Below are 14,461 nucleotides of genomic sequence, written 5' to 3'. Positions count from 1 at the left end.
GTGTGGGAAGCAGCAATGAGGTCAGTGTGGCTGGATTTAGGGCATGTCAAAGGGAGTAAAGTGTTTAAATGCTAGGAAGATAGGTCGGGGCCAGGTAGTGAAGATTTTGCGTTTGAGATGCCCATGTACTGACACCTTTGAAATGTCCCCATTAGGCAGCTGGTAATGTGGGACTCAAAGCAAGGGAGAGATCTCTGCATAGAGGCGATGATTAAACCCATGGAGGCTGATCACATCCCCAGTGTGGCAACACAGAATTAAAGGGCAGAAAACCCAGGAGAGAACCTTGAACTATACTAGTCATGTAGGCATAAGATCTGTGAATATCATTACACCAATATCCATCACAATTGAACAAAATGACCATGATAAAAGATAATAACCCTAGCTCTGATGGAGCTGCAGATATTTGTGCACCTGATTCAAGAATCAAATGTGAAACTGAACTCCTGGTGAGTTGGTGGCCCTTGCTAGATTCTTCAAATCTCACTATATATACAATCACGTTCATGTCTCTTAACCTTGGTTTCTTCATCTGTAAAAGAAAGAGGTTGGAATAGACAACTTCTAGACCAGACAATCTCTAAAGCCCATGCTAGCCCAGGGCCTGACACTTAGTAGACAATAAATGTGAAATGAACTCCATTTAATTAAAGACTCTTCCAGCTCTAAGAGTCTGTGATTCTATGGAAAGAATAAGAGCTCTGGAGTCAGGAGGACCTGAATTCAAATATGGCCTTAGACATTTACTAGCTTTGTGATTCTGAACTAATTTGTTCAGTTAACTCTCAAGACACTTAACCCTGTTTGCTTCAGTTTCTTCATCTTAAAATGATCAGGAAATGACAAACTTCTTCAGTATCTTTGCCAAGAAAACCCTACATGTGATCAAGAAGAGTCAGACATGACTGAAAATGACTGAACAACAACTTTGTCTTCCCAAGAAGTTCAAAATAAGTTTGTTTTGTTCTCTTTGTTCTGCCTTGTTTTTCCAGCAAGGAACAGGAGTAGTCTGATTCAAGTTGAGAAGTTTTTCTAGAAGGAAAAATGATCAGCTATGAGTTTTATTTTGAAAAAATTGCAGCTTACCTCAGTATTCCATAAAATCAGTGGTCTCAGTATGTATAGGCTCTATTGACCCAGATCTCAACCTAGTCACTCGGTCCGTTGTTCCAGTCCTTGTGGAGCCTGGCTCTGTTCTACTTCTATGTGGACTTCAGAAAGCAAAGACCAAATCAGCAATCTTCCATCACTCCAGGGCAAAGAGCTTAAAGTCCAGAAGCATGGCCCACACAGCACTTATAGCCTGTATAACCTGGAGAAGATATTTCCCATTACTGGGCTTCAATTACTATCCTTCTTGTTACATTCATTTTCAGTAGCCTACTTTTCCGAATTTTTTAAAATCTATTTTCCTTCCTTTTTGAGATTCTATATTCCAGTTAAAGGTAAAATGTATTTGCTGACTTTTGAAGGAAAATGATGATTAAAAATTTTATGAAATTGTTGTCCCCAGGTTGAAGAAGAGCTAAAATACACTCAAAGACAACTTGCTCACGAGCAGAGAGCTATAACTTTGCAAGAGTCAACTCTGAATAATCTTCTTTGGAAGTAGAAAGAAAAAGAACCAGTTGCTTCCAAAGCGACTGAGACTTCTGAGGTATTCACTTTGGTCATTTTCCAATTTAACTACGTATTTGTAAAGTCAGGATTTCTGTTCCTCATTTTGGAACATATTTGTCATCCTCAGTCACGTCCATCTGTCTGTAGCAGACAGGTTGGGACATACGTGGTGACCAAAATGAGCACAGGTTGTTTTGCTTGGTTGTTTCTTTTCTTTGAATGGCATGATCGCCCCAGAAACTATAGGTTATTCCTACTGAAAAAAATCGCTGCTTCTCAGTAATGCCTTGGCCCTTTCTCGACATGGGAAAAGGGCAGCTATTCAGGGTCCCTAGGGTGTGAAAGGAATGCAACCAGGCAGAAGGGGACACCTCATACACAAATCACTTTTCTTCCTTGATTAAGTGATTTCTTCTGTTTCTGCTTTCCAGGGCAGAGAGGAAGGGTTACAACAAACCATATGTTAATAGTTTGGTCTACTTCACATTGTTGTCTCGCTCATGTTTCATGAAAGAGAAGGAGTAAAAGTATTTTCAGAAAGAATGAATTTCACTTAGATTTCTGACATAAGGCTCTATCCACTACAAGGATTCATTCATTTGCGTTCATCATTGCTTAGCATGATAGAAACACATGTTCATCAAATGGCAAATTTAGAATTTTTCATTTTCTTCTTTTTTTCCCCAGTGGTTTGAGGTAAATCATTTGAGTTTTTGGTCCTTAGTAATCCTTTGGTTCCTGGGCACTGGAGAGCTTCATTTAACTCAGCTGCTACCTCTTCACACAATCCCCCTTGCCTTACAGAAGGGATCTCATAGAATGGGGCTTCTTAGGTTTTTGATATACCTCTTTCCACTGGTCCTGAATGGGGACCAATGCTCCTGGACCAGTTTTACTATGATGGGAGTGCAATATCAACTTTTTATACTTTGGCCTCAACAATTCTTTCATTACTCCTTTAAACTGCATGGCTAGGCCTAGGTTACCTGCTACTGACCACACTCCAGGTCTCACTTTTCCCATCCCTAAAATGAGCGATTTGGACGAGAAAATTGAAATCAATGATGCTATGAAGATGCTATGGATCCATCAAAAGACCGATTTTTCCCACGACTTATACTAAGAAGTTTTAAGACTGGGATGCAGTGGCTTTTGTCTGCATCTTGGAATCAGTTCAAACCTCTAGTTATTCAGGCAATGCCCACTCACATAGCCTTCGTGAAAGTTCCCAGGATGGTGGTTCGAGACACAACTGCCTGGACAGTGGGCAGAATCTGTGAGCTGCTCCCTGAGGCTGCCATCAGTGGTGTCTACCTTGCTCGTTTGCTACAGTGTTTCTGAGAGGGTCTCAGCGCTGAAACCAGTGTGGCTTGCAACGTGTGTTGGGCTTTCTCTAGTCTGACTGAAGCTGCTTGTGAGGCTGCAGATGTAGTTGATGATCAAAAAAAAACCAACTACCTACTCTTTATCTACTTCATTTGAACTCATGGTCCTGAAACTTCTAGAGACAACGGACAGACCTAACGAACACCAGAATAACTTGAGGAGTGCTGCATATGAAGCCCTGATGGAAATAGTGAAAAACAGTGCCAAGGACTGTTATTTTCCAGTCCAGGAAATGACTTTGGTCATCAAGGAATGACTTCAGCAAGTGCTAGAGATAGAGTCTCACATACAGAGCACATCAGACAGAATTCATTTCAATGACCTTCAGTCTTTGCTCTATGCTTCTCTTGAGAATGTTCTCTGGAAAGTGCAGCACCAGGACGCTTTTCCGATTTCTGATGTGGCCATGAATCCTTGCTGAGGATGTTCCAGAGCACAACTGAGTCTGGGGCAGAGTTAAGAAGATGCCCTGATGGCCGTGAGCACATTGGTAGAAATGTTGGGTGGTGAAATCCTGAAATAGATGGATGCCTTTAAACCCTTCTTAGGCATTGGTTTGAAGAATGATGCTGAGTACCAGGTTTGTTTGGCTGTTTTGTGCCTGGTGGAAGACTAATGCCAAGCGCTACATTCCAACATTTTACCTTTCAGTGAGAGGTGATGCAGTTGCTATTGGTGAACTTGAGAAATGAAAATGTCCATAAATTTGTCAATCCACAGATTCTGTCAGTATTTGATGAAATTTCCCTTGTGATTGGAGAAGAGTTTAAGAGGTATCTTGAGGTGGTAGTGAATATTTTTTAGGAGGCTTCCTAAGCCCAGGTGGACAAGTCACACTACGACATGGTGTATTATCTGAATGAGTGAAGGGAAAGGTATTTGGAAGCCTACACCAGAATCATCCAGGGATTAAAGGGACACCAGGAGAATGTACACCTGGATGCGAGCCTGATGCAGTCCAGAGTAGAATTTATTCTTTCCTACATGGATCACATTGCTGCAGATGAGGATCACATAGATGTAGTAGTAGCTTGTGCTGCTGGACTGATAGGACACTTAGGTACAACTTTGGGAAGGATGTGCTGAAATTACTGGAGATCAGACCCCTGATCCATGAACTGATAACTGAAGGACAAGATTAAGGTAAAAATTTGCAGCAGAATATATTGCGCTTCCTCTGATGTAACAAAAACAGGGGTAGAAATTATAATCTCCTACAAAGCTAAAGCAGAAATAAATCTAATCAAAAGAGATAAGTAAGGAAACAATATCCCGACTAAAAGACAAAGAAACCACAAAGCAATACCATTAATGAACATATATTCTCCAATTGGTATAGCATCCAAATTCCTAGAGGAAAAGTGAAGGGAGTTACAGGAAGAAATAGAAAGCAAATCTATACTAGTGGGGGACCTCAACCTCCCGATCCCTGAACTTGACAAATCTAACATGAAGATAAACAAGAAAGAAGGAGTTGAATTCCACTCTTGATAAGGGGGACATGATAGGTCTCTGGAGAAAATTGAATGGGAATAGAAAGAAATATACTTTTTTCTCAGCAGTACATGGCAAATATACAAAACTTGACCATGTACTAGGACATAAAAACCTCATGATCCAGTCTAGAAAGGCAGAGATAGTCAGTTCATCCTTCTCACATCATAATGCAACAAAAATTATACGTAATGAAAGGCCAGGGAAAGATAGAGCAAAAAGTAATTGGAAACTAAATAGTCTAATCCTAAAGAAGGAGTCGTTTAAATAAGAAATCATGGAAGCCATCAACAACTTCATTCAAGAGAATGACAATGATGAGACAACCTACGAAATCTTATGAGATACTGCAAAAGCATTTCTTAAGGGAAGCTTTATATCTTTGAATGTCTACATGAATAAAGCAGAGAAAAAAGAAATCAATGAATTGGGCATGCAACTGAAAAAGCTAGAGAAAGAAGAAATTGAAAATCACCAAGGAAATAATCAGATTAGAAATACTGAAAACGAAAGGAGATATGAATACAATTAAAATTAAGAAAACTATTAAACTAATCGATAGCACTAAGAGTTGGTTTTATGAAAAAAACAGTAAAACTGAAAAACTTTTGTCAGTTTTTATAAAAAAAAACAAAGAAGAACACCAGATTACCAATATCAAAAATGAAAAGCGTGAACTCACCTCCAATGACTCAGAAATTGGAATAATAATTAGAAATTACATTGTCCAACAGTATGCCCATAATTTCGACATCTCAATAAGATGGAGAATTACTTTAAAAAAATATGAATTGCCCAAATTAATAGAAGAGGAAGCTGAAGGCTTAAGTATCACTTTCTCAGAAAGAGAATTTGAAGTAGCCATCAATGGAGTCGCTAGCAAAAAGTCTCCAGGGCTGTATGGATTCAAAAATGAATTCTATCAAGCATTTAAAAGAGAGCTAATTCCAATACTATGTAGATCATTTGAAAAAATTGGGGAAGAAGGAGTCCTCCCAAATAGTTTTTATGATACAAATATGATTTTGATGCCTAAAACAAAAAGAACCAAAACGGAGAAAGATATTTGTAGACGAATTTCTCTAATGAATACACTTGAAAAACATTTTTAGTAAAATTTTAGCAAAGGAATATAGCAACTCATAACAAGAATAATACGTTATGATCAGGTAGGGTTTCTACCAGGAATGCAGAACTGGTTTAGTATTAGGAAAACTATTAGCATTATTGATCATATCAACAACAAAACTAACAGAAACCGCATGATTATCTTAATAGATGCAGAAAAAGCGTTTGACAAAATACAACACCCATTTCTACTGAAAACATTGGAGAGCATAGGAATAAATGTAACTTTCCATAAAATAATAAGCAGCATCTACCTAAGACCCTCAGCAAACATTACATACAAGGGAGATAATTAGATGCATTTCCAATAAAACCACAGGTGAAACACGGATGTCCATTATCACCACTATTATTCAATATGATACTAGAAATATAAGCTGTAGCAATAAGAGAAGAAAAAGACATTCAAGGAATTAGAATTGGAACAAAAGAAACTAAGTTATCACTGTTGGCAGATGACATGATGATGTACTTAGAGAATCCAAGAGATTCAAGTAAAAAACTATTTGAAGTAATAAACAACTTTGTCAAAATTGTAGGTTACAAAATAAACTGACACACAACTTCTGTGTATCTATATATTTCTAACAGAGCCAAGCAGAAGAGATAGAAAGGGGAATGCCATTTATACCTAGGACAGACACTCTAAGATATTTGGGAGTCTACCTGTCAAATCAAAACCAGGGATTATATGAACACAATCAGAAAACACTTTCCACACGAATAAAGTCAGTTCTAAATAAGTGGAAATATATCGGTTGCCCATGAGTAGGCTGAGCTAATACAACAAAAATGACAGTTCTACCTAAATCAATTCACTTATTCAGTGCCATACCAATCAAACTATCAGATAGTTGTTTCCTAGAGCTAGAAAAAATAATATCAAAATTCATCTGGAAGAACAAAAAGTCCAGAATATCAAGGGAAGTCATGAAAATAAATGCTAAGGAAGGTAGCTTCGCTCTACCAGATCTGAAATTGTAGTATAAAGCAATTATCAAAAGTACCTGGTATTGGCTAAGCAACAGAGGGGTCGACAAGTGGAATATTTCTAGGTACTCAAGACACAAAAGGAAATGAATATAGTTCCCTACTGTTTGATAGACTCAAGGATCCCATTTTCTGGGATAAGGACTCACGCTTCGACAAAAATTTCTGGAAGAGCTGGATAATAGTGTGGCGGAAACTAGACATAGACCAGTGCTTGAATCCATACACAAGAAGATACTTCCGATGGTTAGATGATCTAGGTATCAAGATTTATACTATAAACAAATTAGTGGAGAAAGGAATAGTGTATTCATCAGATTTATGGAGAAGGGAATATTTTTTGACTGAAAAAGAGATAGAAAGCATTATGAAGTGCTAAATGAATTTTTTTTTTGATTACATTAAACTGAAGAACTTTTGCGCAGTCAAACGCAATAGGACCAAAGATTCAGAGGATTGCAGAAAACTGGGAAAGAATTTTTGCAGCTAGTGTGTGTGATAAAGACCTCATTTCTAAAATGTATAGAGAAGTGAGTCAAATTTACAAAAATGCAAGTCATTCCCCAATTGGTAAATAATGAAAGGATGTGAACAGGCATGTTTCAGAGGAAGACATTAAAGCTATCTATAGTCATATGAAAAAATGCTCTAAATCGCTATTAATTAGACTTGCAAGTGAAAATCTCTGTGAGATATCACATCAAACCTACCAGATTAACTGACATGACAAAACAGGAAAATGATAAATGTTGGAGAAGATGTGGGAGAGTTGGAACACTAATTCATTGTTGGTGGAGCTGTGACCTCATCCAACCATTCTGGAGAGCAATGTGTAACTTTGCCCAAAGGGCTATAAATATGTGCATACCCTTTGACTAAGCAATACTGTTTTTAAGACTGTATCAGCAAGAGATCATAAAAGTGGGATCGAGTCCCACACATACATAAATATTTACAGGAACACTCTATGTGGTTGTCCAAAACATAAAATTAAGGGGATTCCCATCAATTGGGGAATGGTTGAATAAATTGTGGTATATGGATGTAATAGAATACTATTTCACTATGAGAAAAGATGAACAGGAAGATTTCAGAGAGGCCTGGAAAGACTTATATAAACTGATGCTGAAGGAAAGGAGCAGAGCCAGGAGAACTTTGTGTTCTCACACACAGAGTGTGTGAGGATTTTTTTGGTAGACTCAGAACTTCATTGCAATGCAAGGACTTAAAAAATTCCCAATGGTCTCTTAAGGCAAAATGCCTTCCACATCCAGAGAAGGAACTATGGAATTTGATTGCAGAATGCAGCCGATCATTTTCTTTTGTGTAACATTTTGATTTGCTCTGTGATTTCTCCCATTCATTTTAATTCTTCTATGCAACATGTCTAAGGTGAAAATGTATTTAATAGAAATGTACTTGCAGAACCCATATAAAACTGTATTCTGTCTCAGGAAGGGAGTGGGAAGGTAGGGGGCAAGGGTGGGAGGGAGGGGAGAAATCAAAGGGATATAGAAGTGATTGTAGAACAGTGAAAACAAATAAAACAAAAAAAGAAAAGAGTGCTAGATTTGGAGTCTGAAGACACCTGTGTTGAAATACTTCTTAGAATACTTAGTAAGTGTGACAATGGACAGGTCCTTTAATAACATTTCCTCATCTAAGTCCTCAGTGTAACATCGAGAGAGTAATATGAATATTTCCCTTGTAAGTATGTTGCAAGGCTTTGGTGAGACAATGTATTGAAAGTACTATGCAAAGTACCTTATTAGGTACTAATATGTGTCCATATTAGATGTTGTTATTGTTATTGTAACAGCATGAGTAGCCAGGGTGGGATAGAATGGAGAGAGCAAAGGAAATCAAATATGCTGAATGGCAGACAGATTTGGGGCCCCAAAATAGAGTATATATGTTCTGATTGATGAAACACTTTTAAGAACTGTTCTTTGGGAAAATTGAGTCTGACAGAAATGTGATATTAGTGAAACTCCCTCAATTTACTTTTTCTTTCAATGTGCTATGCTTTTTGGCACCTTGTGCTTTATTTTGAAATAGCAAGGACAAATCAGAATGCATAATTATATTTTGAGTATCATTTTTTTCCTGTTTATTTTGTTTAGGTTCCTGAAAGCAATGAAAAAGAAAAAGATCTGTCGGATAAAAATCAAATCCTACAGGATGAAGTTGTCATGCTCAAACTGGAACTACACAGAGTAAAAATGGAGCTTCAGGGAAAAGAAAATCAATTTACAGAAGACACTGAAGTTTTAAAAGAAACGATTTATGAACTTCAAAGGAAATTACAACTGAAGGAAGAAGCATTAACAAAAATCACCTCCCAATACAGAGGACAACTAAACGTTCTGACAACGGAAAATGAAGTGCTAAATTCTAAATTGGAGAAGGCAAAACGAAGCAGAGACAGACTAGAGACAGTAATTGATTTATATCGTTCCCGTCTGACTTCTGCTCTTCACGATCATGAACGAAATCAGATATCAAATCCTATCAAATCTAATCAAGACCTTGAACAAACCATTCAGCGAGAACGAGACGAGTTGCTTCGTTTACAGGACGAACTAATTCATCACTTGGGTAGTCTAAGAGAGAACAATGGTGTTCTTTCTCAAAAGCTCTGGAAGGCTGAAGGTAAAACCAGCAGTTTAGAAAGGGAGCTAAACTGTGTACATGATTCCCTCAGAGAAAAGACAGTCACTTTAGAAACTACACAGAGAGAATTAAACCAGGCCCAACACAAAGCAAATGAACTTGAACATCTAAATCAAGTAGAAAAGGAAAAAAGGGACAAATATATTTTCAAACATGAATCTATCAAAAAAGATTAGCCCAACTCGAGAATGAAAATGTGTTACTTCAGCAACAGCTTGAAGATGCCCAAAACAAATATATCGTTAAAGAAAAGGTAATGAGTGAGAGCTGAGGACAGTTTATGGATCGCTTCCATTAGGTTCGTGGTGATAGTGGAAAGCAAGCTCTTATGAGAAAAGAGAGAAATAAAGAATGAACCAGGGAATATAACTACTTAAGAGAGAAGATGCGCAAATATAAAAAGGAGAAAGCAGAAATAAAAGTAGGTCTTTAAATAATGTCATTTGATAAGTATTTAACTTTTTGAAATGAAAATCAAAGCAATATTCGTGAAGATAAATTATGAATTTGAATTTATAGCCGGCAGATGATGTGACTAACTTTCCTTGTAAAAATTCTGACATGTAAGAAAGGAGAATAAGAATCAATAGTAGGATGTAGACCATAATAAAATAATGAAACACAAATATAACAATTATAAAATTGGTAACACAATGCAATAAAATCAAAAGAATTGATTGAAAAAATACATGAGAATAATAATAAATATCAAAATAATAATGTAAAATAAATTAAAAATGAAATGATTAAATCATCTTTTAGATAAGATGACTCACTCTACCTAAAGAAATTATGTAGTCCATGCAATTTTAATTTAGTAAATAGGTTAGTTACTTTTCCATAAATACTGATAAATTTATCATTCCAATAATATGCCTAATATTCCAATTTAATTATACAATGGGATAAATAATTTGACATGATAAAATTTAAGAAAAATCCTACAAAATTTTTCTTGTAACAATATAACAATTCAAGTCAGACATCTCAATTGAACTACTGTGAAATATTAGTTACCCTTTTTGTAAATGTTTATTTATTTTTCGTTTTCAGTATTCATTTCCGCAAAATTCAGAGTTCCCAATTTTCTCCCCATCTTTTCCCTCCCCACCCGAAAAAGCCGTGCATTCTGATGACCCACTTCCGCTAGTCTGCCGTCCCTTGTATCACACCCCTGCCTTCCCTTATACCCCTCTTCTCTCTTGTCTTGCATGGCAAGAAAGATGTGTATGCCCCATTACCTCTATTTATAATTTTCCAGTTGTATGCAAAAGCAATTCTCAAAAATAGTTCCTAAAAGTTGGAGTCTTAGTTTCTCTCCCTTCTTTGCTCCCCACCCATCCTCACTGAGGAGACAAGCAATTCAACACAGGCTATATATGTGTAGTTTTCCAAAAGGCTTTCATAATGGTCATGTTGTGTAAGACTAACTATCTTTCCCCCCATCCTATCCAGCCCACCATTTGTTCTGTTCTCTCTTTTGACCTTCTCCCTCCCCAAAAGTGTTTACTTTTAACAACTCCCTCCTCCCACTTGCCCTCCTTTCTATCATTCCCCCACCACACTTCTCCCATTCTCCCCCACTTTCTTGTAGTGGAAGATATATTTTCATAGCAAATTGAGTGTGCTTGTTATTCCCTCCTTAAGCCAATAGTGCTGAGAGGAATCTTCACCTTTTCCCTCTCACCTCCCCCCTTTTCGCCTTCATTGAAAAAGCATTTTCTTGCCTCTTTTATGAGAGATAATTTGCCTCATTCCACTTCTCCCTTTCTCCTCCCAATATATTCCTCTCTCATCCCTTAATTTTATTTTTCTGGATATCATCCCTTCCTATTCAATTCACCCTGTGCACTCTGTTGATAGATATATGTATATAATCCCTCCAGGTACCCAAATACTGAAAAATGTTTCAAGAGTTAAAAATATTATCTTTCCATGTAGGAATGTGAAGAATTCGACTTTTGTAAGTTCGTTATGATTTCTCTTTTCTGTTTAGCTTTTCATGCTTCTTTTGATTCTTGTGTTTGAAAGTCAACTTTTCTATTCAGTTCTGGTCTTTTCATCAAGAATGCTTGAAAATCCTGTATTTCATTGAATGACATTTTTTCCCCTGAAGTATTATACACAGTTCTGCTGAGTAGGTGATTCTTGGTTTAAAGCCTAGTTCCTTTGACTTCTGGAATATCATACTCTAAGCCCTCGATCCTTTAATGCAGAAGCTGCTAGACCTTGTGTTATCCCGATTGTATTTCCACAATACTCAAATTCTTCCTTTCTAGTTGCTTGCAATATTTTCTCCATGACCTACGAACCCTGGAATTTGGCTACAATATTCCTAGGAGCATCTCTTTTCGAATCTCTTTCAGGGGGTGATTGGTCGATTCTTTCAATATTTATTTTACCCTCTGGTTCTAGAATAGCAGGGCAGTTTTCCGTGATAATTTCATGAAAGATGATATCTAGGCTCTTTTTTTTTTTTTTTTTGATCGTGAATTTCAAGTAGTTCAATAATTTTTAAATTGTCTCTCCTGGATCTATTTTCCAGGTCAGTTGCTTTTCTCATGAGATAGTTCACATTGTCTTCTACTTTTTCATGCTTTTGGTTTTGTTTTGTAATTCCATGGTTTCTCATAAAGTCATTACTTTCCATCTTCTTCATTCTAATTTTTCAAGAAGTATTTTCTTCAGTGCGATTTTGAACCTCCTTTGCCATTTGAGTAATTCTACTTTTGAAAGCCTTCTTCTCCTAATTGTCTTTTCAGACCTCTTTTACCTTTTGAGTTAGCCTACTTTTAAAGGTGTCATTTTCTCCAGCATGTTCTGGGTCTCCTTTAACAAGAAGTTGACTTGCTTTTCATGATTTTTTTGCATTGCCCTCATTTCTCTTCCCAGTTATTCCTGCAACTCTCTTACTTCATATTCAAAATCTTTTTTGAGCTGTTCTGTGGCCTGAGACCACTGCATGCTTATTTTGCAAGTTTTGGATCTTAGTTACCCTTTTTATAACTATTTAACCATACTCATCAGTATGACTAGTTTTAATTCAAACTGCTGTGAACTACTTTTAGAAACATCTGGATCATAGTTTTAATGAAATTCCAAAGATCAATTACTAGTTTCCTTTAAAATTTAGGACAATAATTCTATTCAAAAAGGATATGATTATGCATTAAGCATTAATTTTTTTGCCTGTGGTACTAATTCCATTTTTCAAAAAAGTTGTTTTTGCTTCCCTACTAATTTCTTTATTTATCTCCACTTTTAAAAATGTTTTACTAACAGTTCTTACTCAGTGTGCAAAATTAGAGTTTCTGGAATCACTGATTTTATTTGTTGATGATGAAAAGTTTTACAGTCTAATAGATGTTCTCATTATATGTGCTTTTTCATATATGCAATGGCTAGCAGGTCTACCAAATATTACACTGGGTAACAATTTTATATAAATATTTTTTCAAATTTTGCTTAATTGTGTATGATCATGTATTTGAATCTAGTCATTCCATAAAAGAATTTAATTTACTTGTAGAAATTCAATTAATTATGTCAATTTTATCCTTCACAACTGTACATTAGTTTTGCATTTGCATTAAAAAAGTTTATCAAACTTTAGTTAGATTTATTTCTACAAGGGACTTAATCTTATCTAAAAAGAGAAAAGTTTTGATTTCTTTTGATTTTTTTCTTCATTTGTTATAAGTAATTTTGGAATCATTTGCTTTGCTGTGTAGTGAAAACCAACAGGGTTTTTTGTAGCATATCTGTATATACATATACAAGTGTGCATTTCTGTGTGTACATATTCATGCATACATATGTAAATATATGTACATATATGTATGCTTGAATACATGTATGTACGTCTTCCTTCTAGGATAGAAAATGAAATGGCATGCCCTCTTTCTACAAAACTGAGACCCTGCACTATACTATATATACATAAGTATGAGAACTACCATATTTTCGATATTTTCCTCTTTTTCTGTCCATTGACTGCTACCAGGAGTGTAATTCCTATCAGAACAGAAAAAGGAACAGCTTTGAAGACTTGGCAAAGACAGTGGAAGATGTGAAGTGTAGCCTTCACCTTAAAAAACCTTATTTTTTCTGGTTATTTTGGCTTTGGGCAGACCAGATCATTCATATCAAGTGCTTTTACCAAGCCTGACAAGCATATCAGAGCTTATGTTCATTCTCCAGGGGAAACCATGAGAGCAAGGAAAATGAAACCTTTTCTTACAGTTGCATAGAAATAAGGTTGCTACCTTTTCTCAAAAATAGAAGGGGAAACTCCTAATGTTTCTCTCAAGTATAAGAAACTACATATTCTTTCCTACCCTATTCCATCACCTTCCATGTGAATTGTGCATAAAAAAAAAAATAGCTCCTAGGAAGCTTTGGAGGTGATATAATTCTTCTCAAAAAGAGATAATGGGGAAATCATGCTGAATGAATTGCTTTATGAGGAGTGTACTCAGCAGGTCGGAGGACAGCATTTGATCCATGCTGAATGGAGGGTGAGTGATATAGTCAAAAGAGTTTTGCAATCTCAGAAGGCAAGTTCCAATCCTTTCCTTTATTAACTATTACCATTATGACCTTGGATAACTCATTTGACCTCTTAAGACTTAGTTTTTCTCCTCTGCAAAATGAGGTAGCTTAGTTAAATAGTCCCTTGAATTTTTTCTAGCTCTAATCTATGATAATTATGAATAGGTTGATGAAATTAAGGTGCATGTGAGAATATTGATATCAACTAATTTTGTAGGTATATTCATTTTATATGAGGTGATATTGATTCATGAAATCAGTAACAGAAATTATTTGGACATATTTCTATCAGATTACAGTACGGAGGCAACAGGAACTTCCTGATTTCTTAAAAGAACAATACATAACCAACACTTCACTAGAGGTTACATCATTTGTTCGAAATGATTTTGAAGTTGAGAAAAAACTACCGAAGGAAAGAGATGAAGCCAAAAACAAAGTATACATGCAAAAAAATCAGTAACTTCCTGTTTATGAAAAATGTGTTCAGCGTGATATTTCTTTCTTCACCAATATTACATATTTTATGAACTCTGTGCCTTTCATTTAAACTGACAGAACAAAACCTATAACCTCCACCATTTGTACACTGAAATTTTAGTAATTTTATTCACTT

General features: G+C 36.1%; 1 long non-coding RNA gene and 1 pseudogene across 3 annotated transcripts in view; both read left to right on the top strand.

Annotated features, from left to right (window-relative positions):
* Positions 1-1,519: 1,519 nt before the first annotated feature.
* Positions 1,520-14,461, top strand: part of LOC140512557 (uncharacterized) — a 40,118-nt gene continuing 27,176 nt past the window's right edge. For 2 of the 3 annotated variants that reach the window (XR_011969815.1, XR_011969814.1), the window contains exons 1-2: positions 1,520-1,660; positions 8,745-9,715. This is a non-coding gene — a long non-coding RNA (uncharacterized lncRNA). The remainder of the gene's footprint in view (positions 1,661-8,744; positions 9,716-14,461) is intronic. The other variant, XR_011969816.1, reaches the window with a different exon arrangement.
* LOC140510849 (importin subunit beta-1 pseudogene) lies at positions 2,497-4,151 on the top strand (annotated as a pseudogene).

The sequence above is a fragment of the Notamacropus eugenii genome, chromosome 6, assembly GCF_028372415.1.
Source record: "Notamacropus eugenii isolate mMacEug1 chromosome 6, mMacEug1.pri_v2, whole genome shotgun sequence".
In the NCBI taxonomy this organism is placed as follows: Eukaryota; Metazoa; Chordata; class Mammalia; order Diprotodontia; family Macropodidae; genus Notamacropus; species Notamacropus eugenii.
This window is presented reverse-complemented; position numbering and strand designations above follow the sequence as displayed.